The sequence below is a fragment of the Mycteria americana genome, chromosome 2, assembly GCF_035582795.1.
Source record: "Mycteria americana isolate JAX WOST 10 ecotype Jacksonville Zoo and Gardens chromosome 2, USCA_MyAme_1.0, whole genome shotgun sequence".
Lineage (NCBI taxonomy): Eukaryota > Metazoa > Chordata > Aves > Ciconiiformes > Ciconiidae > Mycteria > Mycteria americana.
This window is the reverse complement of record NC_134366.1, coordinates 39,800,387-39,813,243: the sequence shown is the minus strand read 5'-3', so window position 1 is coordinate 39,813,243 and position 12,857 is coordinate 39,800,387.

Genomic DNA, 12,857 nt, shown 5'->3' with positions numbered 1-12,857 from the left:
GCAACTCCAGGTATGATGTATGAGGTTTTTCTGAGGGCATTTTATCCAGTGTGTGTATCTCAACATTTCTAATGAGCAGTTCAGATCATACATAGAAACAGCGTGATCCTCAGAAACACGAGCAATGTAACACTTCTTGGCTCTTTGCTGTTTAGCATACTCCTCAAGCCCAGGTTGCACAAGCAACCTCTCATACAATATCTAGTGCTAGTTCAGGGCTGAGGATGGGAAGCTGAAGCCTACAGTGAAATGCGGAGGGAAGGGTCTACCTTGCTAAGATGGGATATCGTTTCTTGCTCCTCTTCTCCTTCTTCAGACATTTCCAGACAGAATGCCTCCTTCTTCAGACATTTCCTTCTGAGCACTCCCTCAGGTACTGACAGCTGTTTGCCCCTTTGCTCTGGAGTCAAAGGCGATGCTACCTGTGGCAGAGAAGGCAGCTCTTTTTTCTAAGTAAATCATTTTTTAGAGTATTGAGCAGATGGCAAACATAATTAAGTTAAAATAGAGCTGTATGTAAGAGAGAAATAATAATATAGAACGAGCTAAGCAAATAATAAGTATGTTTAATATTTTCAAAATGGGGGGTTTGTGGAGAAAAATAAATATTAGTTTTCTGAACATTGTCAGCACTATGTGGTAATGTCAGTGCCTGGAAACTTAATTTTGGAAATTACTTTGTGTTTGGGGCATCTGAGGAGCCTAATGATCAAATATATAGCACATCTCTGGGCTCTGACTCAAGAAAAGGCATAGTAAATGTCAGGACACCTGACAAGATTAGTATTTCTACCTCCTTTTGAAATTTGTGAAGATACATTTTCAAATGACAGGCTGTAAATGGCAAGGGTTTAGGAACTGCTTCATGAACAGCTCTGCAGTCTGTGGAGTGGGGACAGAGCAGGGGACCGGGGGACCGTGATCTCAAGGATCTCCCCCACTGTAGGCTGCCTTTGCTCTTCAACCAACGCCCTGTGAAGTAAGGGAGGAACATTAGTGTGGATTTGCAGGCATGACAGAGAATGAAGTCTATCCCTAAAAGGCTACCAGCCTTTAACTGCAGTGGTAATTCCAAGCATCCCTCACCCACCATGGAATCAGTGTGGTTAGTGAGACGTCCCTTCAAAGGCAGCTGAGAGGATGGGAAAACATGACAACACATCATTGTTTTATAAACTAAACAAAAGGTTAACATTTGTGTGTTTTCATTGATTTTACAAAAAGATTGTGGACTGCAATTGTCATGGTCTACAAAGTGATGACAGAATTGAAGGCAGAGGCATTTGCAGCAATGGTGATTTCAAAGCTGTTTCTGTGAGACTGGAGTATCTGTAATAAGTGTGCATGAAGAATGGATGAAGAGCTGCTGAAACACTGCAGTCCTGGAACCGTAGTGATGCTCATTGGATTTAACATGGAGAAAGCCTAGTGAGGAAGGACTTTCCACCCATGCAAGAAATAATAGCTCAGTAATGTCAAGACTGGTCAGTCTTGCATTGCCATTTTCTTTTCCTGACTAATCCTGTGTGAAAGCTTTTATTCCTCATGAATCCATATTCCTGTCTGTGTCTTCTCATGATCTATATTAATTACTCCCACCACACCCTACAAGTGTCCTCAGCAGGATTTTACAGCAGCCTTAATAGTGTTGTTCGCATAAGCTGATTTGTACCTTGGCCCATGGTTTATTGCAGAGATGATTATAGCATTTCCAGGCTGTAAAGACATTTCTATAGGGTTGATGGAGAAACTCTAAACTCTAAGTATGCACAGGTGTGCATGTCATTTATGCAAAAATGTATACTGTCCATCTAATATGCAAACCTGAATTGAAATGACAGCCTGAGGTGATGCGCTGAGGCCATATGCTACTACTCTGTTGAAATTTAAGTCTTTAGATTAAGTCCCTTGGCCTCCTGATTGAGGCTTTTATTTTGGAGCTATGCCTGCAGAAAGTATGTGCAGCTTCTAGTCAAAGGGCATTTTAAGGCTGGGGGGGGAATGTAGGTATTTTAATATGTAGTCTTTGAAACCCCCATTTTTTGCCTGGGAAGAAGAGTTATCCCTGCCACAGGAACCGCTGTGTGAGAGGACGCAAGAGAGGAAAAGAGAAACCACAGGTGACTGGTCCTGCCCCAGCCTAAAGCAATGCCTAGCCAAGGCACGAACGCTGTATTTCTGAAAGAGATCTTATCAGCCCAAAAGAGAAAATGCAGAGAAGATGTTAAAGATGTGCCTTTGCTTTTCTCAGGGGCATCGTGAACTTTTGCTAGCCTGCTATGGTTTCCCAGTGCCTTCTCCTCAGGATGGAGCGTTGCCTTGGAGGGAAACAAGGAGCAAGAAAGGAGAGCGGTATAGGCATTGTTTGCATTAGCCTTGCATTTTCTGGAGATGTGAATATAGGAAAAGTGGAAAAGTATGTATAGGAAAAAAATTCCCAGATTTTCTACAATTACCTGTTGCTTTCTTGGTCTTTTTAGCAGGCTTAGGTTTTGGGAACACCTGACATCACCTCCACCATACAGTAAGTTTCAGTACTCTATGTGGTCGTACGCTACAGGAATTTAGTTGCTGAGTGTGACAATAGTTTTACAGCACTGTTAGAAGACGGCTGGAAACACGATCCCATTGCAGTTTCATTAGCATAATTGGCATCCGCACTTATATGGATTCGCATTACTGAAGCTGTTTCAAAGGGACTGATTATGCTCTGTATCCCTTGGAGCAGTATTTCAGGCGGAGATCCCACTGGGATGGAGCAGACATGAAAAGAAGCCCTAAATTTTATAGTGCCGTGTTAGTATTACTACAAGAAAAGTGTAGTATCTAAAATAAGGTTATCACGCATAGACAATTGCCAGCTTAATGGATTTACACTGTTCTTTTAGATTTACCCTGATCAGTTCTCTGTTATAGCTTCCCTTGATCCTCTAATAGGTTTGTTCTATCCCTAGAAACCAAACTTCAGTGTTTTCTGTCACTTGCACGCAAAATGTAGTCACTTACTACGTGATCTTGGAAATAAGGTGTAGCAGCACTCTAACCGCATTGAACTACATGGATCTGCCAGCAGCAGCACGCTTAGATTTTTTTGTTTTCCTTTCTGAAGCAAATGCCCAAACGCAGCTGAGCAGCCAGCAGGGCAAAACCAGCAAGTGGGGTACAAAGTCATGCACTCGGTTGTCCCTGAGTCTGGGGATATAGACTAGAACAGCCAAATAGTTTCTGACAATGGCAACAGCTTCTGAGAGCCCCAACCTGTACTCGGAGATTGCGGGAGTTTCAAGGATGTCCTAACTACCCCCTTACTTCAGCCAGCCTCTGCTGTGCAACATAAACCCCTCAGGGCTCCACAGTTCTTTCTTTTTCCTTTTTTCCCTCGATGCACCAAGAAGCAGGTATACTGCTTTAGGGTAATTTTGCACTGGAAGGCTAGTGCAAGGATGCTGAAGAGGGTGGCAGAAGCTGACCTCTACTTTTTTTCTTTTTAGAAGCCATTTTGGTTGTTAGATAAATGTAACGAACTGTCATAAAATATATACAAATGATATAAATGCTATGCACATTTACCATCATATAAATGTTTGTGTATTATGCAATAAGGAATAGTGAAATTATGAAAACCAGCATTTTTACTAACATTACAGTATGTATACATGCAGCTCACCTGTGACACCTGACATTTACCAAGTTCCCCTGTCCAGGTGGGGACACTGACTACCTATGGACAATTTTTGAGGATGAAAGCTAATTCAGCACTGGCTTTTGCTTCCACAGGTAGAAACCCAGGTGCACCTTCTGCAGGGCAGACATGACTTCTTTCTGGAGAAAGGTCTACAACACTGGGTCCCTGCCATTCAGGTTATCCAGAATTGTAGGGATCTAGCCTCAAGTCAGGGGGCTTAGCAGCTATAGTATTAAACCCAAATTTGCCACATGCCTACTGCCAGTGCTACAAATTAAGAGCGACATGACAGTAATGGAGTGCTAGAAGCCTTTCAGCTAGTCCTTTGTCCCTTGCCATCCCCAAATTAATTTATCCCTTCCCATACCTTGACCATGCAATTAAATGATTTTAATATATTCTGCGTTGTCAAACTAAGGGCTTTTTTTTTTTCAGTCCCAAAGGGGACTAGAACACTGAATGTAAATATAAAATATAATCTCATAAAAGATCACAGGCTCCCTTAAACTGTCTTTGGGACACATATTGGAGGAGAAAATTGGTTTCTCCCTTTTCTTTATTAGATTGCTGTGGGAGACAGCAAAGAAAGCGTCCCATATTTCTTTTGCTATATCACAGAGAGTAAGCTATGGGGTACTGTAAAACACTGTTAAATGCAAATATATTTTTGGGAGGATGATTAGACTTAATAAGGGTATTTAAAACCAGCACTAAATATGTCAGTGTGGATGCAAATAGAATACTTTTATTATTTCTAAATTAAACTGATAGAAAAGGGATATACAATTTTTATTATTTTTGGAAGAAAGGAAAGAAAATCTAAGTTTACATTACAAAAGGGATAGTGCGGATTTCCTTGTTTGCTCTCCAGAGTTTTCTTAAGCCTGATGTTTTGAATCAATGAGTCGAACAGAAGCAGGATAGCTCCGGATCAAAAATGAGGAACCAGATACATATGGAATTGGTGAGGTAATTAATATCATTTTCCTGTATGTTTCAAAGGAAATGCATTGTGTCCTGCACAAAAGTGTTTGTTTTGACACGAACAATCACCAGCTATCTCACAGCTTCTTTACATTGTTTCAGTAGGAAGAAAAATCGCAAAGTTTCTGTCTACCATACTCATTAAAAACCACATTTAACAAGGACCAAAGGGCTCTAGTTCAAGCAGCGAGCACCCCGAGATATCCCAGCCTCGCTAACAGGATGTGTTTTCACACACGTGCATTTTGGCAGCAGCCAGCGGAAGCAGTCCCACGGCTCCCACCCCTCTCTCCCAGCCCCGTGCTGTCCTTGACCATTGCTGGTAGGATTATTTCTGTGGCTGTGCAACAAGCTGGCTCAGTGCACAGGTCTGAGTTAAGGATCACTCAGGAAAAAAAAAACCAAACAGTAAGCAGAACAAAAAAAGGTATTTTCCAGCCTGGCTGATGAGGTAGCAGAAGTGGGTCCTTGGCAGTGCATCTAGGGATGCTCACATCCCCAGCAGTGAGGGGTGGCAGCGGTGGGGGGCTGCTTACGCCAGCTCACGTGAAACCGCAGCCTCACCGTGAGACTCCTCTGCCGAGGAATGGGAAAGAGTGAGGGGAGAGCTGATAGCTCACTTCTCCCAGCCTGGTGTTTCTCAGCATGGAAGAGCACCAGGCTGGCTCGTGGGAGCTGGAAAAAGGGGCTGTGTGATAATGGAAATGAGGGTAGTGCCAGCCCCAAGCATTCAGAAACCCTGAGTCAGGCCTGCAGAAGTCATGAGGTCTTTAAAAATAAGAAAGGTGGTATTCTTTCTATGTCCTTGCTGCAGTCTTAGACTTTAGGATACATGAGATACTGAATGTACACATTCTTAGACTTTTCAAACACAAGGACTAAATTCTCTCTTTGATACAACCATAAACAGAGATCTTCATGCTGTTCAGAAAATACACCCAGTCTTATCTTGGTGATTGTTCATCTACCTCGTACATCTACCTAGCACATTTGACACTTGTGTGTCAGAAAAATGAAGCTGGAAGGTAACTCAATCAACACTTTCCAGGCTGCCGTTGCGGGCACCCACTGCCTGGGGCTGGCCATGATTCCTCGCCGCCAGCCCTGGGCGAGCAGCGCAGTCCCCGAGCTGCAGGCACCTGCAGGCACCCAGCACCGGCGGCCGAGCCCGCGGGCCGGTGATCTGCTGGTGTGCCACACACACCAGTTTGGGTCACATCATGCTCTGGAGCCTGCCAAGTCAGTCATCCTTGGGAAATACTGCTTCCCCCCACTCTACTGATTTAATTTCGCAAACCCTCTGAAGATCAAAACCTTCCATGAATTAGTAAAAGTTTCAGATTATGGATGTCTCCTCTTGGCTTTATGGGTGATCAGAGTATGCCCATATGTATTATTTATTATGCTGTTGAAGCATTTTGACAGCGTTGGAAAATTGGCTATTGGGAGACGGTTCCAGCTCGGCATAGCTGACGGTCCAAGAGAAATCACAAGAATGATTGCATAGGGGAAAATGTGCAGCTCAGCACGTGCAGACCTGCCAATATAGACACACAGATCTATATCCTGGATTGAGATATGCAGCTTTTTACTACCCTAACTGAAGTGCCAACCTTCTTCTTCCCTCCCTTCCTCTCCTGCATGTCCTCACACGGCTCACCCTCATGCGAGCCTGTCCAAAAGCATACTGAAAGAAAACAAACGCTGATTTCAGGTGGATGAATACTTGATTCCCAGCCAAAATCACTTTGCCTTGCACAGTACTTCTGCTTTGCCTTGTGAGTAATTATATGTATCTGTTAACAACAGGCTAAGCAGCTACGGCCCCTTTTACGCAGGATCTGGCCACATCAGTGCAGAGGGCATTGCTGGGTTTCCATGCTGAGAGGGCAGTATACAGTGTCCTCAGCCCTGAAGATGTAAATGTCTGCACCAGACATCAGGTGAAGGAGTTTGCGTTAGGTTTTCCCGTGGAGGAGGAGCAAAGGTATTAGCCAGTGAAAGGACTTTTGAGCTAGATTTTATTTTGATTTGTTCGGCACAGAGAGAGGCACAATTCTAGCTGGTCTCCACAAGTGAAGTTATTAACAATCTCTAACACCAGATGCGATCACGCAGTAGAGCTGGTCTGTTTTCCAACCAGCTGTAGTGCAGGGTTAGCAGCTGGCAGTTCTGAGCGGCTGGGGAAGGTGCCCCACGGGCTGAGGCACCATGCAGCAAACCGGCTTGCTTTCCTTCTGCCAAAAAGCTGCCAGGGAGCTGTGGATTCAGGGCTCTTTATGCCCTGTGATGCTCTAATGGACATAATTTATTTTCTGGAAGTGTTAAAAGCATGGCCAGATTCACTCATCCCAACCTCACTGGTTTATCCCTGTCATGAACATTTCAGACCTTTAAAATCACCCTGGGGGGGGTCAGCAGCTCTGACCTTCGGCTGGGCAGTGCCATAGCCAAAACCTCCTCCGTACTAACGCCCAGCAGGAGGGACCCCCACAAACCTCGTCTGCCACCATTCAGGAACTCCGGCCCCTTTGCCGCAGGCATCGGCAGTCGTGCAGCCCATGGCGGGGAGCCCACCGAAAGCTAATCCAAACACGGCCCCGACCAGTCATCACGCCTGTGAGTACCCGACGCCGGTCAGGTTACCTGTTAGCTGACACCAGCCACCACCGCTGCCTCGTCTCCATGTCCTGCACCACTGCCGCTTGCATTAGGCTTGCAGGGCACGATCTCCGGGAGAGAAACTGCCTTTTTGGACTGTGCTTGTATGGTGGCTAGTACTGAAATGGATTCTCTTCAGCTGGAAGTGTGCTGCTCTGATACTTAGAAAAAGTTGCAAAAGAAACTCATGACGGTAAATCTTAGCTATAACACTAATGCAAATAATAACAGTACAATGAAACCTTTCACATATAGCCAAATGCCTGCTCTAAATGACAGCAGTAAGGAAATATATATATTTATATGGGTATAATGTATAGTTATGTGTGGGTGGGTGTGTCTGAGCCATATCTCAATGCGAGGAGGATGCTACTTATCATTGTATCTATAGCAGGTCTAATGGCAATTCTCTTCCAAGATTCGTATTTTGGAGGATGTTCAACTTAAAACCTACTGTGATAACACAAGGTGTTTTAAATTCCACAGTATGATTGCATGACATAATTCTTGAAAACCATTTTAGAATATTTTATATAATTGGAAAACCGGCAGTTTAGAAACAAAAATCCGCTGTGTGTGTAGCATTTTCAATACATGTTCACATTCTGCTTCAGTTACTAACGGGCATGTGTGCAAATGCAAAAGCTTTCCCTAAATCAACACTGTATTGCTCAGACCAGTAGCCTGTACAGAACCATTGCCAAATATGTTACATGGAACTTTTCCAGTATTTCAATTTAATTATGCTATTTCTGTGTATATAAATTTAAATTTAGCAAATTCACCTCATGGCAATGTAGAACTCTACAGTCAGTACTTTAGGGAATATTTGGTGTTAATGTCTTCAGTAAAAGAGCTTTAATTACACTCATCCCAGTGCTGGCTGATCTGGAGGTTATTCTCTCCACTTTTCCAAGGAAAGTATCACACTTGGCTATTTAAAAAAGAGAAAATACAGGCTACGCAGCATGCCCTACGAGTTAAGAAACTCAGGCCTTGGCAGGGAAGGAGGGAGAGCATGTTCACCGGTACGGATCCTGAACAGAAAACACACCGCCTGCAGCTTGCTCGCGTTCAGGGCTCAATCTTTGCACTTACTAAAAGAAAACAAACACTGATTTCAGCACTGTAGTGGCAGCCCCAGCTATCAAAGAGCTGAAACGCCTTTCTGATTTCATTTGTCGTGGCATATGTTCTAGGGCAGGGTGGGGGGAGCGAGTTATCAAATCATAATTAATAATAAAGTTGTAGGTGTTTTAATGCATTCTCCCTGGGCATGTCAACTGTCAGGTCCAAATCAGCTCTAGAATCAGTACTAATGAAAAACCTCAGACTAGAATAACCATATATTAGGTTCTCTAACTGCTGTGACTGACAGGAGTACTAACCCTTAACTGTACGACTCCATTTCTTTTTAATATTTAATACTAATGGAAATCCTTTAGCATGAGAATGAAGACAACATCATGAAAACAGGAATAAGGTTGTCTGTTAAGATGCAAAGATAAATGCAAGCTGTTTGCTTCATTTTCTCTTCTTTGAGTTACAAATTTCTTGCTGTCATGAAAAACCTTTTCATCTTCCCTGAAATTCATCACTATGGCACTCGGTTGACAAATATATTCATCACAGTAGTGTATTTCCCAGAGATTCCTGTCTTCTGCCTCAAGCACTTCATTCCTTTAGATGATAAAAGTATTTATCTGAGAAGAGTTTACATACATATCTGTGTGGCTGTAGGCTCACGTACACCATCAAAGTATTAAAAAAAAATCATACTTCAAGAAAAAAAACAGCTTTAAAGAGGGATATTCTTTATGGCAGAATCTTTATTCCACTATGGATGTACAGTGATCATCCTTCCACTACGTTTGGACAATGAAATGCTTTCTGTTGTAGCAATTAAGGAGCCTGTAAGTGTATTTTATGAACTTAAAAGTTTTATCTGAGGTTCTCAACATGTGGCAATGCAGCTGCATTACTACATTCATATGTGTAATAGCCATTTACATAAAATGGCAGCAGGCAATAAATTATTACTAGATGAGAATACATGTGTCTAGTTGCTGCATTTTGTTTATATTGCAGTCTTGAGGGGAACAAGAGCTGAGAAAGTTGACCAGTACTGCAGCAACTCCAGTAGTGGTAAAACAAGTTTCATCACCCTTCTTCACGGGACACACTGTCCCCATTTTCATGTCACCTACTCCTGCGGTATTGAGCGTGAAAGGGGAACATGTGAAAGCAGAATCCCAAATTGTCCTCCTTTCTGAGCTCACGTTGTGTTTCATGAAGCTGATTGTCAGAAGTCTCATTTCAACTGGAATCTGGCTATTTGAAAAAATGCCTTTTCCTTCACTCCCCTACCCCAGCCCCAGTGACCGCTTAAGTGCTTTATAACCAAATATGTAAACTAAACACTGGAATCACTTTGCCCACAATTGAAACCAAACCACTCTGAAAGCAAAAACACAGGATATAGTCAACAAGGCATCTCTAGCTCATCAGGAGAGGAAATTTATGTATGCAGAAATCCTCTTCTCTAAATGAGCAGCTGGCTGGGATATTAGAATTACATCATCCGTCATCAGAAAGTAAGGGGTTCAGATGTTCAGAAGCTTCTTGTTCAGAAGTCAGAACCTTTATTTTGCTTCTCACATGAAAATCAGCATTCCCACTTTAATACTTCCACTTTTTATTCCATTTAATACTTTGCTAGAGCACGGGTGAAATGCATCTCTGACAAAATATCCCTGTGTAGCAGGTCACATAAAACCTCCCAATAAGACTTTTATGGTGCATTAAGCTTTTGGCTAGCCAAGATGACTGACCAAAACTCATTCCATTTTGTGCTTCACTTTGGGTGTTACTCTTTGAAGAACTGGCCAAGCCTGAAAAAATAATTTGCAAGATCACATCCCACTGGAGTTTCCAGTTAGTCAATACCGGCCATTCTGAGGTACAATGAGCACGGCAAAAGGACATTTTGAGGCAGTTGTTTATTTATATAAACAAAACAGAATATTTTTTTAAATAAATAAAATATTAATAAAATATTCTGGTTTGTTTATATAAAGAAATATGTAACAAAATATTCTATAAACACTAATTCTGGTTGATGTGAGAATGTATAAGGGTGCTGATACTCGCAGTGTTTTAAGAAGGAGTCATCTTGGGATATGCAAATACTAGAAAACATGTTAATTATGTCTTTTCTTTCTCTTTCCTTGTCTCAGTTAAGTTTAAAGGTACAATTTATTTCTTTAATTTTTATTAGATTCATTTTGGCTTTACAGCTACTCAGAATTAATAGTCTTTTATGATCGCATTCCCAAAGGCGTACAACTTCTTTCATTTCTGTGTGGACAGTTTTGAGACTTATTAAAAAAAGAAATCATAAGAAGATTTGGGATAAAATTCTCCTCTGTGTAAAAGTCAGCCCAGAGCCCAGGGTCCTTTACACCCTTCTTGTGCCTCTTTTAGACTCTACTTTATTCTGCTGAAGAAGATAAACTTATTTTTATAGGGAAAAAAAGTTGCATGTTATTTAAACTAGAAGAAATGTGAAGTGAACAAGATTTCTAATATGGACGTTAAAGCCAAAATTGCTACCTTTGTAAAAGCCACCTTTGTATCTGTTTAATATATTCTTTACCAGTAATACTGCCAATTAGGCAGCATAAGGACATACCAAACATCTTGCAAACACCCCACAACATTTTTCCCATCAAAATGCAAGTGATACAATTTCTTACCATTGTTGCCTCACTCTATATATTCTTAATTTTCTGCTTTCTCTCACTTCTACTTGAATTTTCCTTAGAATACATGACTGATAGGAACTTACAGCTGTTTGGCAGGCCCCTGCTGCTTGCTGATTGTACAAAGGACACTCATATTTGCCCTACCCTCCTCTGGATATTAAATTTGTTCTTTGAATAAGGAGGGCAAATGAGTTCTCTCTCCTCCTGTCTGCACCAAACAGGGACAAAATTGGTCAAATGAGCATCCATAAGCATAATGGTGCTTTAGAAATGCCAATCGATGATATTTGATTGATGATGCCATTATGATATTCAATATGTTTCCATTACAATCAGTAACTATGAACAGCCAATGATTCAAAATGTAATCTCTGGGACAGAATTACAAAACCTTGACTGTTTCAGATTTTGATGGATAAAATGTGTCACAGTATGTGTAAAAACCTTTACGATGATGCTCCCAGCATACCATTATAAAATGAGTGTGGTTTCCATCGGAAGACTAGCTCCCGAGTAATGCTGATTCAGGGTCATAAAGCTAAATGCATCCCTCCGTAGGAAATTATAACATTATATTGATTTCAGACACCTTGTATTCTGTGCAAAAATAAAATTAGCCCTGCTTTGATTTAGGAGTATGCGACAGTGTTTGGAGGAGGGCAGTGGCAATCAGGTCTCCTGGATTCTATTCCTAGCCACGGCAGTGACTCATGCCATGACCTTGTGTAAGTCTGTCGACCTCTGTGCCTGTTTACCCATGTAGAAGAATGAAAAAAGAATAAATACCTACTTCACTGGGGTTGAAACCCTTGGTTAAAAAGAGCTAAGTATACAGGCATTCCTGGCAAACTAAATAAATCATGAGCATGTTTCAGACAAGTTCACAAAACATCTCCAGTATGAGGTTTCTACAGTCTCTTCAATTCGATCCCACTATGTATTTCAATGCAGCACATATGGTCCTATCTTTAAAGCACTGGGTAGTGTTACACACTGTGGGATAAGTTACAGCGTGAAGATTTAACATTAACATTAATGGGAGCTGTGCAGTTAAAGCCTATTGTGCTCTGCCGAAAGTGTGCCCTCAGGAGAGCTGCGTTGCTAATAATTTACAAACTGTCTGATTTAAAAGGTGGTGTGGAAATTTCTAACTTCTGCCGATGTATATTCTGAACATTATCAGAAATGTGGTGGCTTTCAGGATGTTTGTATGTCAATACTCACAGACTTCTGTGAAACATTCTGTTAATGTTCCTAAGGGACACCTGGGCAGTTACCTACCTTGTAACACAGCATTTAAAAATACCATAGGTGAAGTTACCCTGACATATATGGTAATAAATGAACAAGAGCTCATTTCCTTACAGTGCAGTTACATTTAACTTTTGAGGTTTAATTTCTATTATTTCTATTGCTCTGCAGTCAAATACTGTATTTTGCAGGACACTAGCAGATCAGATAATATTGTTGGTGATATTATCGTATTTTTGTTCTGGTTGTAATAACCATTTGCACTGTTTTACACAGAACAAGAATAGGAAAATAATTTATATTGTGACTTGAGAAAAAGTATCCATTTGCAACTGATTGGTATCAGGGAAACAACACTCAGAAAATCTCCCGCGTCTGCGTTATTCACCTTCATGTACAGAAGCCATCTCAATAACCACTCGTGCTTAAACTGAAACAGACGGGTGTCTCCAGGATCGGTATTGTAACTTCCATGTTTTACCACTTAAACTTTTGCATGCTATATTATCTTA